Source organism: Pelophylax lessonae (genome assembly GCF_965119305.1).
Source record: "Pelophylax lessonae genome assembly, chromosome: 7".
Taxonomy (NCBI): domain Eukaryota; kingdom Metazoa; phylum Chordata; class Amphibia; order Anura; family Ranidae; genus Pelophylax; species Pelophylax lessonae.
Genome location: NC_138774.1, coordinates 191,477,733 through 191,490,704, shown reverse-complemented (window position 1 = coordinate 191,490,704; position 12,972 = coordinate 191,477,733).

Here is a 12,972-nt window from a genome sequence, read left to right as displayed (position 1 = left end):
GACCACTGGTCTCCTCAAATTGCGGCCTGCAAAACCTTGCGGCCAAACGAGGCATCAGACGTTGCCATTACATCAACTTGTTTAGTAAAGGTATGCACCGACGACCAGGTAGCCGCCTTGCACACCTGGACCACTGACGCCTGATGGCGAAAGGCCCATGACGCACTAAGCGCCCGAGTGGAGTGCGCCTTAACAGGGAACGGGGGCTCCCGACCCTTGATAGAATAAGCCTGTACTACCGTCTGTCTGATCCATCTGGAAATGGTCGCGGCAGATGCAGGCAACCCCTTTTTGGGTCCCTCTGGGATCACAAAAAGTGAATCCGTCTTGCGAAACGAGTCTGTCGTTTTCAAGTATACCCTGATCGCCCGGACCACATCCAAGGAGTGTAACGCAAACTCCCGAGGATGACTGGGCTTAGGACACAGGGAAGGTAATACAATTTCTTCATTCAGATGAAATTCTGAAACCACTTTTGGTAGGAAGGATGGATTCGGACGAAGAACCACCTTATCTCTATGAACCACCAGATATGGTGAACGACAAGATAATGCGGCCAGTTCTGACACCCTGCGTGCAGAAGTAATAGCCACCAAGAAGGCCACCTTCTGGGACAACGTGGGTAGAGGAATCTCCCTAATATCTTCAAAGGGAGGTTTCTGAAGAACCGACAACACTAAATTAAGATCCCAGGGGGGTAACGGCGCGTGCACTGGCGGAGCCAGATGTCGCACCCCCTGGATGAAATTCCGCACCAAGGAATGAGTAGCCAAAGGCTTCTGAAAGAAGATGGCTAATGCTGAGACCTGACCCTTGATAGTACTCAAGGCCAGTTTCTGCTCAACCCCTTGTTGCAGAAAAGCCAATATTCGACTAATCGAATAAGACCGAGGACGGAACCCCAAAGGTTCACACCATGCAATGTAGGACTTCCATGTGCGATGATAAATCTTTCTGGAAGTCGCTTTCCTTGCTTCAACTAGAGTAGGAATAACTGAAGCTGACAAACCTTTGTCCTTCAGCACCTGGGTCTCAATAGCCAGGCCGTTAAAGCCAGCGATCGTAAAGCAGGATGGAAGATCGGTCCCTGAGACAGTAGATCCTCCCTGAGAGGAAGTCTCCATGGGACGTCTGCCACCAGTCTGACCATGTCGGCGTACCAAGCTCGACGAGGCCAGTCCGGAGCTACCAGGATTACTGGGATTCCTTCCTCCTCTATCCTGCGAAGAAGTCTTGGCAGTAACACGAGAGGAGGGAAGGCATATATTAGCTGGTATTGCCCCCACGGGGCGATCAGTGCGTCTGCGGTTTCTGCTAGAGGATCGCGGGAGCGAGCCACGAATCTCTGAACTTTCCTGTTGAATCGTGATGCCAACAGATCCACATCCGGGGTGCCCCACCGTAGGCACAACTGGTGGAAAACGTCTGGATGGAGGGACCATTCCCCCTGATCCAGGGTCTGACGGCTGAGATAATCTGCCTGCCAATTCTCCACCCCCGGAATGAACACCGCAGAGATTGCTGGAACAAATCGTTCCGCCCAGCGAAGAATGCAAGCCACTTCTTTGGCCGCTCGGACACTCTTGGTGCCCCCCTGGTGATTGACATAAGCCACGGCCGTGGCATTGTCCGACTGGATCCGAACCGGGCTGCCCTGGAGCTGCTCGGTCCAGTGAATCAGACAAAGTCTGATCGCTCTCAGTTCCAATACATTTATCGGTAACCTGGATTCTTCCGGGGACCAAAGTCCCTGGACAGATAACTGACCAAGAATTCCTCCCCATCCGGATAGACTGGCATCCGTGGTCACTATCGTCCAATATATTGGCAGAAATGACTTTCCCTGGCTGAGCATTGGAGACCGAAGCCACCAAACCAGAGACTCTCTGGTCTGTTTGCTCAATCGTATCTGATTGTCCAGGGATTCCGGATTCCGATTCCATCTGAGAAGAATCTCTTGCTGAAGAATTCGGGTATGGGACTGGGCAAATGGGACTGCTTCGAATGAAGCCACCATCAACCCCAGAACCCTCATGCAAGTTCGAAGGGAAGACCAGCTGTTGGACAGTAACAACTGGACTGCTGATTGAATCTTTCGGAGTTTCCCTACCGGAAGGAAAACTCTTGTCCTGACTGTGTCTAGAATTAGACCCTGATATTCGAGCCTCTGGGTGGGAACCAGAAATGACTTTTGCTGGTTCACCAGCCACCCGAATTCCTGTAAAGAAATCATAGTAATTTCTATGTTTTGTAGCAAGGTCTGAGGAGACTCTGCATGAAGCAGAAGATCGTCTAGGTAACCTAGAATCGATATACCTCTTTGGCGCAGAAGTGCCAACATTGGGGCCAACACCTTTGTGAAGACCCGCGGAGCCGTGGCGAGACCGAAAGGTAACGCCACAAACTGATAGTGGTTCTCCTCTACGGAAAAGCGTAGAAAACGCTGATGTCCTGCGAAAATGGGAATGTGAAGATAGGCGTCCTTGATGTCTATGGACGCTAGGACATCCCCTGGATGCAGGAAGGCTGCTACCGTGCGAATGGACTCCATTCTGAATCTTCTTATGTTGACGAAAGAATTGAGTGCTCTTAAGTCCAGAATTGGACGCACTTTGCCCTCTTTCCTGGGTATTGTAAACAGGTTTGAATAAAACCCTTGAAACCGTTCTGTCCAAGGAACGTGGACTACCACTCCTTGTTGTAGTAGATCTATGACTGCTCTCCGCAGATCTTCTAAACGATCTGAGGATAGTCGGATATTGGAAGGGAAGAATCGCGCCGGTGGGAGAGATCGAAACTCGATCTTGTACCCTGACCTTATGACTTCGCAAACCCATTTGTCCGGGATTCTGGAAAGCCATGGATCCGGGAACCGGCGAAGACGTCCCCCCACCCCAGTTATGGGTGGGGGCGCACCTTCAGGCTTTGGATGGTTTATCTTCAGGTCTGGAGGGGGCGGGCTTTTGCTTGCCCGACCAACGACCCCTGACGCCTCCTGCAGGAGCTTTGGAGGACTTAGTTTTTTCACCCGCTGGACGAAAAAACCTCTTGTGAGCAGAAAAAGAAGGCCCTCGTCCCTTTAAAATTTTGCGGTAAAAAGGTGCTTTTTCCACCGGTGAGATCCTTAATGATCTCATCTAAGTTGGCTCCAAATAGACGCTCTCCTGAAAAGGGGATATTAGCCAATGCTTTTTTGGAACCTTGGTCGGCTAACCAACCTTTTAGCCACAGTGTACGCCTGAGAACCACTGCTGAGACTGATGCTCGCGCCATTAATGGAGTGGCGTCTAACGCCGCATCACATACAAACTGTAACCCCTGTATCATTTGTTCCAACAAATCTGATACCGCCTGAGGGACTTCTTCTAAGTCCCGGCGTAACCACTTGGTCCATTCAGTTACAGCCTGCGAAACCAGACCAATAGCAATTATTGGTCTGAAAGCTGATCCAATCAAGGAAAACATGGTGCGAGACATAGCTTCTATCTTGCGATCCACTGGATCTTTAAAAGACGGAGCGTCTTCTAAAGGAATAACCGTGGCTTTATTTAATCTAGCAATAGGTGAATCCACCACAGGTGGTTCTGTCCATTTCTTAATAAGGGTTTCCTCAAACGGATAACGCCTGTCAATGCGTTTAGAAATATTAAAAGTGCGTTTTGGCAGACGCCATTCTTCTTCGATTGGATTGCCAAAACATTTGGGCAATGGAAAAACCTTCGCCACTTTGATGCGTTTTTTAGTCCCAAAAGGGATCTCAGTTTCAGCTATTTCTGATGGAATACCCTGTAACCTTAAGGTCTCTTGAACAGATACAATGAGTGCGTTTACCAACGCTTCCTCTCGGGCTATGGCGGATGCCGAAACATCCTCCTCACTGTCTGAAGAGACAGGACCCGAGACACCAATACCAGATGAAGTACCTGCAACTGCAGAAATAGGCTCAGAGTCTGAATCCGAGGTTTCAGATAATAAGGGGTTAGGCGGGGGTCGCTTTCTTGCGCCCTGTCCCTGACAAGCCACTTCCACCCGGGACACAAAAGTTTCCATAATAGCTGACAAAGATTCAATTGTCAATGGGGTGCTGGAGGATCCCGCAGACCCCTCGAGGGGATCCGGAGGAGATACATGAGTGGCAGGGTCCATGTTAATACAGGACACCTTTGCCAGCAAAACAAAAAAAAAACTTTTTTTTTTTTTTTTTTTTGTGTGTCTCCCCCTAGCGCAATAGCGCCCCTCAGAGTACCTGCTTCTCGATCCCAGAGAGAGAGAGAGAGGGACCCCCAAGGCTCACCAACCGATGCAGTGCAGTTTCCAACAAACTGCAGTCAGCGTCTGTCTTACACAGACTGGAAGGAGCTGTTTGCTTTTTCCCGGGCAGAAGGCGTGGCTCCGCCCCCTGTGTACGCCTTCCGGCGTTCCCAGCCCTCCACGAGGTAGCTGGGCTCACAAAACATGGCCGCCCCCATAGAAGAGACATAAGACTCCAAAAACATGGCGGCCGGCGTGACCTGAGGACATACACGGAGCTCTGGTCTGCACGCGCTCGTAGGCAGAAACCAGGGTGACCACTGGATCTCAACATCCAGCCCGTCGCCCGGCCCCGCATACTTACTTGAATATGTCGCGGCCGACCAAGCGCAATGCCATGGTCTGCGCGCGCTCGTAGGCCGGCTGGGGTGACCACAAGTGTCGCCCAGTCCGGCATTTTTGCTTGAAGATCTCACAGGAAAAAACACTGGAGAAAACTACCTAAAAAATGTCTTTTTCTTAAAGAAAAAAAGTCTTGCCAGGACCAAAAGATCCCAGCAAGGAACTTAGGTCCTTACTCCTGACTAGACAGAAAAAAACTGATTCCCTGTAGCAGAGAGAGGGAGGATATACCCTCAGGGACTGCCCCTAAGGTGGAGCCAGAACGTTTTGTCTTTCTGCCTAGTCCTACTCCTGCGGAGACAACATAACCCAGCTCTTGAGAATCAAGAAGACTACGTCTGTCAATGAGCGATAGAGAAAGGGCCTTTGTCGCAGATGGTGATCCTGTGATCCTCCCTTTCGGCTCACAAACAGTTTCTTCGTCCCTCAGGCACAGTCGATGTGGGGAAGTCCTTCAAGTCTTCCTCGGGTGGTTCCAAACGACCCTGGTCTGGCGAACAAGAGATCGTTTTTTTCTAGACCTGCGGACAAGGCCTACTCGGCCTGAAGGTGCGTCCTCACCCATCTAGGTGGTTCTAGGCAAGAAGGGGTGATGTCTATGGAGGCCAGGGGGATTCCTGGCCTCCATAGACATCAAGCTGCCTACCTTCACATCCCGGTATGTTCTGGACACCTACGGGTTCTCCGTTTTTTGCCGTGTGAAAGGATCCCTATCAGGTTGTGGCGTTACCCCTTCGTCTCGCTTCTGCTACTCGGGTCTTCACACAGGTGTTGGCTCCGGTCCTGGTGCTGTTGCGGCAGCGGGGTGTATCGGTCCTGGTTTCCTGGCCAATCTGCTTCTCCATGTGGAGTCCCCTACGGTGCTGTCAACGAAGTTGGAAGTCACCATGAGAACTCTGGAGGAGTTCAGGTGGGTTATGAACCTTCAGAAATCATCCCTGGTCCCTTCCATGAGACTGGACTATCTGGGCCTGACTTTGGATTCATCCTCAGTCAAGGTGCTTCTCCCTCCGGGGAATAAAACTCTTGGAACTTCAGACTGTGGTTCGACTGTTACTGTTCAGCACATGGTCGTCCCTTCGGACCTGCATGCAAGTTCTGGGACTGATGGTGTCATCTTTCAGACGGTCCCTTTCGCTCAATCCCTCTCGGGGATCCCCCAGAAGGCAATCCTTCTCGATTGGGGCTAAAATTCAAATTCTCTGGACTTGCAGATCTGGCTGATCCAGGTGACCAGGTGTCTTGATCTGGATTTCTTCCTCCCCTTTTTACTGGACAATTGTCACCGTGGATGCAAGCCTGCCCGGGTGGGGTGGATTTCCCAGCAGGTTTTCTGCTTCGGGTGGCCTTCTTGGTTGCTGCCACTCTGCGCGCAGGGTGTCGGCACTGGCGACATTGTCCTTTCGTTCTCTCTATATGTTGGTTCAGGGGGCCAAGTGGTACTTTGTCCGGATTCGTCCTTTCCTCTGAAGGTGGTTTCTAGTGTTCACTTGCACGAGGACATTGTATTACCATCTTGTGTCCTAAGCCCCCACATCCTAAAAAATGTGTGTTGCATACTCTGGATAGTGTTCGGGCACTCAAGGTGTACTTGGCGAATACTGAGTCTTTCGTAAATCAGGTTCGCTCTCTGTACTCACAGATGGCCCAAGAGCAGGGCTGCCTGCATCTGCTTCGACTATTTCCAGATGGATGGGACAGTCGGTGGTGCAGGCTTATTCAATTAAGGGTCAGGTCCTACCTTTCCCTGTTTTGGCGCATTCTACTCGGGCGCCTGGTACTTCCTGGGTTTTTCGCCATACAGGCATCTGTGCTTCAGGTTGCAAGACGGCAACCTGGTCATCTGTTCCCACCTTTACCAAATTTTATGAGGTGGATGTGCTGGCATCTGCAGATGCCTCTTTTTGGATGCAAAGTTTTTGCTGGCTGCTGTCTGGAGGACCTTTGACCTTCCTTGAGGGTGTTTACTGTTTGTTTCAGGTGGGCTTCATCTTTTGTTCTGATGAGTCCTATGTTGCCTGGTCGGCTATGTTTAGCCTTGGGGACTTGTTGTTTTCTGCTGTTCCCACCCCTCATTTTATGGCACTGCTTTGGGACGTCCCTACTGATATGGATCAGAGAACTGCGTCCGTCAATGAACGATAGAGAAAACTGGATTTTTGGCTTACCGTAAAATCCTTTTCTCTTAAGTTTATTGACGGATGCAGTACCCGTGCCTCTATTTTGAGTTGGGTTGGTGTTACTTTCTGACACTGCTTTGATACAAAACTGAGATCCTATGCAGGAGGAGAGAGGGTGTACCCTCCGGGACTGCCCATAGGCATAGCCAGAACTTTTTTCTGCCTAGTGTCCTACTCCTGTAAGGGGCAGTATAATTCTACTGATATGGATCAGAGAACTACGTCCATCAATGCACTTAATAGAAGAGGATTTTACGGCAAGTCAAAAAAACATTTTTTTCCCAGTACTGTCCTCTCCCCAAAGTCACCACTCATCTCTCCCCCCACCCACCTCCATGCACCATCCCTTTTCTGCGCCTGAGAATACATAGAATACAGAACCAGTATATTTTTTTTATAATTTATATGGAATTTGCGAATGATAACCAAGAAAGGCAGTAAAATAGATCCCCTGCAGCCAGCAACAATCTACCCCACATTTAACAATAGATCCTCCCCAGCAACAATAAACCACCCAACAAAAATAGACACCCCTATGAGCAAAATACCACCCCCCCAACAAAAATATAACCACTGTATCAAGCAACAATGGAGCCGAAAGCAACAACAGACACCCCCCAGTAACAATAGACCCCACCAGGAGCAAAATACCCCAAAACAATATTAGATCCCAGCAGCAACAATAGACCACCCAGAAACAAAATACCCCACAACAAAATTAGATCCCTCACTAGCAACAATAGATCCCCCAGCAGCCAACATCAGTGGACTCTACGGCAGCCAACAATAGACGCCTGCCCCCAACAGTAGATTCCACCACCCCCCGGGACAAAGGATACCCAGCCAGTATCAATAGACCTTCTAGCACACCCCAGCCCTCCTTGCCAACACGTCCATTTGGTGCTGGAGGTGTCAGTACTGCATTCCCGCTGAAAAAAAAGCCCTGGATGAAACCATCAATAAAAAATGGGCAGACAATAGATTTCTAGATTTACTTAAATAAATGCAAGCTAAGCTAAAGCTGCAGAGAATTATATAATTTCTGACTCACAATTACCTGAATGCATAATTATCATGTTCTCTCCATATCTTCATGCAAATATATTGCCAAATCAAACATCTTCCAATTATAGCATCTGTGGATTCAATTACTGCTATCCATTGCTCTGTGTCTGCAATCTGTACAATAGTTTAGCAACTGAATGAGTAGAAGGGGACAGAATATGAGGTTTATGATAAAAAGAACAAATTAGTTACAGTCATCCAATATTTTTCAATGAAATGCATACAATAATAATGTATGTCTGCAATAGTAATCAAGCCTGGCTATGATTTTTACCAACAAGCTCAATTTGATGGCGGCCCAACAACCTGCATATAATCCTGTTCCCTTCGCTCTCTTGTAGACCTGTCTTGGTGCTTACACAGGTCTGATCACCAATGCTGTAAAATAGGAGGAAGGAGAGTAGTCAGAGTGCACAGGGAGGCAGTGGGGGAGCAAAGGAAGATTGAATAAGCGCTGATAATGGACCACCATTAAAGTGATCTTTGCCCATTGTTCACATTAAAACACTGTCCGATACACATATTGTATATATATATATCTTTATCCATCTACATAGTTATATACATAAACTATACAGTACAAATATTACAGAACAGTGATAGACAGCATAAGAAAAGCAAGATTTGTAGAAATCCTATCTAAATGTATAGTACAGAATCTTTATTAATGCATATTCCAATATTTCTCTCAAAGGTGGTCAAGGAGCAAAATGTGACCAGTAAAACGTGCAATATTTTATCTGCAGTGCTTTCTTAGTACCCAGTAGCATACAAGCTAACACTATAAAATATTTTTGGAAGTTTGTTGCATACAGCAACCAGATTTTAACAGATGAGAAATTAAAATGAGTTGCTACGGGCAAGAGCCGCCTACGGAAACATTTTATAGATGAGCGATTGAGCGTCATTATGCGGATTCTCTAACAGGTAATAAAAAAATACTTTTAAAATAATACAAGGCTATTTAATACTTTTTTTTTCTATCAGTGCAAAATATACAGATATGATACATATTTAGAGGCTTTTAACCATGCAGTATGGGTACAAATGACTTCTGCCCTAAAGTGGGGAAGTTGGAAAGTATTAGCAGTTATAGTTTATTTAATAAATTAGAGTAATGCGATAAGGGAAGTAACTGACTGCTACAAAAAAAAAAAAAAAATCAGTGTTTTCTCTTGTCCTTTGTGATTCCTATTATTTAGTCATAAAAAAGACATTTTCACATATTTATAATTTTTTATATATAGTTTGTCACGTCAGTCATATTTAGAGATATGCTGTGAATGACACCCTATTACGATTTATGTAGTATGGTCTCACTTTCTGGCACAGCTTTTATGCCAACCTGAGGAGAAGAGAATATACTAGAGAATTTCTATACTTCAGCTGCCTTGTTTTATTCAGGAGAAATAGATGAAGTCTAAGAGAATAAAGTAAAGAGTAGGGAGGGTTTATTTTTTTTGGCAGACCTGAAGTAAGATTGTCTTCCAAGTAAACAGGTTTGAAGGGTTGACAAGAGCATACGGTAATTAGGCGTGATGTGCTATTCAATGTTTACATGGAGAGACTAAACACATGGTCATGGGCACAGGAAGATATGATAAAATGATCAATATCTATTGTAAATATTACACATTTTTAGCTAGCAGTTTCTTTGTAATTGATGACTACTGTGAACTGAACCTGATTGGTTGATATGGGTTACTGCACTCAATCTTTGCACTTAACTGATAAAACCAAATAGAGTTACAACTGTTTGTTAATGTAAACGTTCTTCAGGCACTAAAGGCTTCAAACCCTGACCTGCTAAACATTAATGTGATAAATTTGTTACACTTGGGTCCTTTCACACCGGCTTTTCGCTGGACGGACTCCGTTTTGCTCGATCGATCTGCTGATCTCCGCTAATCAGGTGGATGACAGCTCAGTCTCCGCTTACTTTGCAGACACAGAACTGTCAGATCCCCACTCTCCTCTATGGAAGATCGGATGAAAACATACCGCCTGTCCGTTTTCATCCGATCCGATCCTCCAGACGGATGGAAAATAGGGTTTCCATCCATCTGGATTTCACAGACAGTATTGGATCGGATAGCAGCGGGTGTCAGCAGAGATGTCACCGCTGACATCCGCTGCTCCATAAAGGTGCATGGAGCATCCGATCAGGTCCACCTGAATAACTGACAGGCGGACCTGATCAGAAAGCCTGTGTGAAAGGGGCCTAAATTAACAATGTTTTCAATTTTCGGATCCTCACAGCATTTGTAGAACCTAAAGTAATGAGAATCAGGATCTGATTTACAGACTGATACCTTCCCGCAACAGACCTGGGGAAGAACAAGGCAGAGGTCCTTAATACTGATAGGATTTAAATTTTGCATTATCAAACAAACTATAAAAATTTATTTTTAAAAGCTCCTGGTTCAATTTTTTTTTTTTTCCAAATTAACCCTTTTGTGGCAGGGGGGGGGACGTAGATGCTCGGACCAAATTTAGCTATGTCCTTGAGAATCATTCCCTGACCAATTTTCCTACCTAAATCATTTTAATAGCGGACAGCTGGATCGAGAAGGGGTTTTGATTTTAATGAAAGCTTTATATTTAAAAAGAGTGAAAACTTTTGAAATAACATACTAAAGCTTACTGTTTAGTGCCATTTTAGTAATTGGGTTTAGATTTACCTTAAAATATTTTCAATTCAAAATGTACTTGTTTTATTTTTCCAGGACTACTTATGCTTTTGAATAATGGTGTGTAATAAATAATTGTGATATTTTAAAGGAAAGACCTTGCTGGTTCTGAATTGATGAGAGGTACCAATATATATAATACATAGCACCAATATAAGTGGAGCTCCCATCTTCTGTTTGGACAGGTAATGTATGCTTTATGAAAACTTTTGTCTCACAAATACCTTTCTCCCCAGTACTGAAGCAGTGGTCACACAAATGTGCATTTTAAAGGGAATTTTTCATCTTTTTTTTTATTTTATTATTTTAGTTAGTATATTACACTGGCAAGCCTTAATTCCAGTTTTTGTAAATGTAGGCTTTACTGCTTTTTGTATCTACAGCTGCCAGTAAGGCTTTCCTTGAAAACTATACTGCTTATCCTGCAGTAGTTCCCATAGTCTTCCAGGAAATAACCTGTTTGAATCATTAGTTAGTAGTTAAGTTTACTTTTAAGGCAGTGTGAAAAGATTTATTATTATACAACATAGCTATTCTATCACTAGAAAAAAATCTACACTGTTTTCATAAAGCATAACTATAGTGGCTTTGGGTCAACTTTATTTTTTTATTTGTAAGTTTCTAAATTTTATTCTGTATCATTGTTATAATGTATATAAAATTACTATTTTAACTAAAAAATGTAACACTGGTTAGTCCAGTGCTTCAATGTGTGCAGTGCATGCTGGATTGTCTAATAGGAGAACCCAGCACTAGATGTGTACCTGCTGACCACAGCTAGGTTTGTAAGTTGAGATTCTGTAATTACTGTTTTTTGCAACACAAAGTAAACCAGCTATATAAAGTCCTGAAGTACCAGCCACCTGCTGGCTGCTAAAGGTAAATATGTTTTTTTAGCAACTGGTGACTTATGTGGTCACATTTTCCTTGACTTAAAGTACAACTAAAGGCAACACTTTTTTTTTCGTTTTGAACAGAGTCGAGATGGAATAGCACAGATCAGTTTTTAGCGCTGTCTGTGCCCCTGTTAGGGAAATTCACACTCTCTATTTGTCCTGTTAACCATTATTATTGAAAGTGAAAGTAAAAGAAAATCCTGAATTTTGGGTTATCCCTAGAACAGTATTAGAGGGGAAATCTTCTAATTAGGAAACTTGCTCTGGGGACCCCAAGGGATTCCCTTAATATGCAGGGATTTCCTCTCACTTCCTGTTTTGGCTATGGGAGAGAAAGTGAAGGGAAATCTCCCCAATGGGACACAGATGACAAAAATCCCTTACTCTATCCAGAATTAAAAAAAAAAAAACGTTTTGCCTAGACTTCTACTTTAATGACAAAGACCTTCTATTCTAGTGTCTAATGAGACAGTGTCAGGTGGCCAGTAAAGACATTCTCCTTGGATAGGGAGATGGAAGGTGGCAAGGCTTAGGCATGAAGCCAGGGGAAGTCAGGCTATGATAATAAAACAAAACTAAATCAGAGAGGAGCAAAGAATAAGGCTTTCCTTACTAATGGACTGACTAAATTACCCATGGGTATTTCGGGGGGGGGGGGGGGGGGTTCTTTGGCGGGATGTTTATTTTCAAAAGTCTAAGTAAATTTACTTTGAAGGTCCTCTTTTTATCTAGAGTACAGTATGTCCACACAATAATTTTAAGTGGAAAATTGTAAGCAGAAAGTCAAATATGTATAGAATTCAGGTTCTTGTCACTTTATCCAGGCAGTAACCACATTACTCAATAACACTCGGGGTGAAATTATTTTATATCTAGTTCAGTCCCGAGTTTGGTGATGTATAATGTTTTATTCAGGCAGCAATTGTGTTTGGCAAATACCCTAGATGGAGAAGGGTATGTACGTAGTTCAGGCACCTGTGTCAGACTTCTATGAGGTAACTGCATGCTGCAGTGTTAGGTATTACTTGGCGTTGGCACAGCTGATAGAGATGAAATTGTCTTTACTATGGTGCTCTGATGATTCTGCTGTGGTGTGTCAACTGTGACTACACCTAGAAAAATTATATTTTACGGGCATTTTGTGCTTGAAGAAAGTCTCATTTGCAGTAAGCTGAACTTGCGGCAAATGTGTATAGGATCAAACACCAAAGGAATCCATAATAAAATCAATAGTTTACCTTGAATAAAAACATTCGGTGCCAGAGAATGAAGCATCGATTATATTATTATTGGCCAACAATTCTGAGAACTGGATGTTGGCTGGAAGGTGGCAAATGTGACTCAGTTTAGTGAACCTGCTTTATAAATGTAACAAATCTATCAGCAGCATAAGGGGCAAATGATCGATGTAATGATCGTACACAGTTTTTGGTTCATTTGCCCCTTAGAATCTTAAGAAGTTAAGTGGACAAGGTTAATAACATCTAG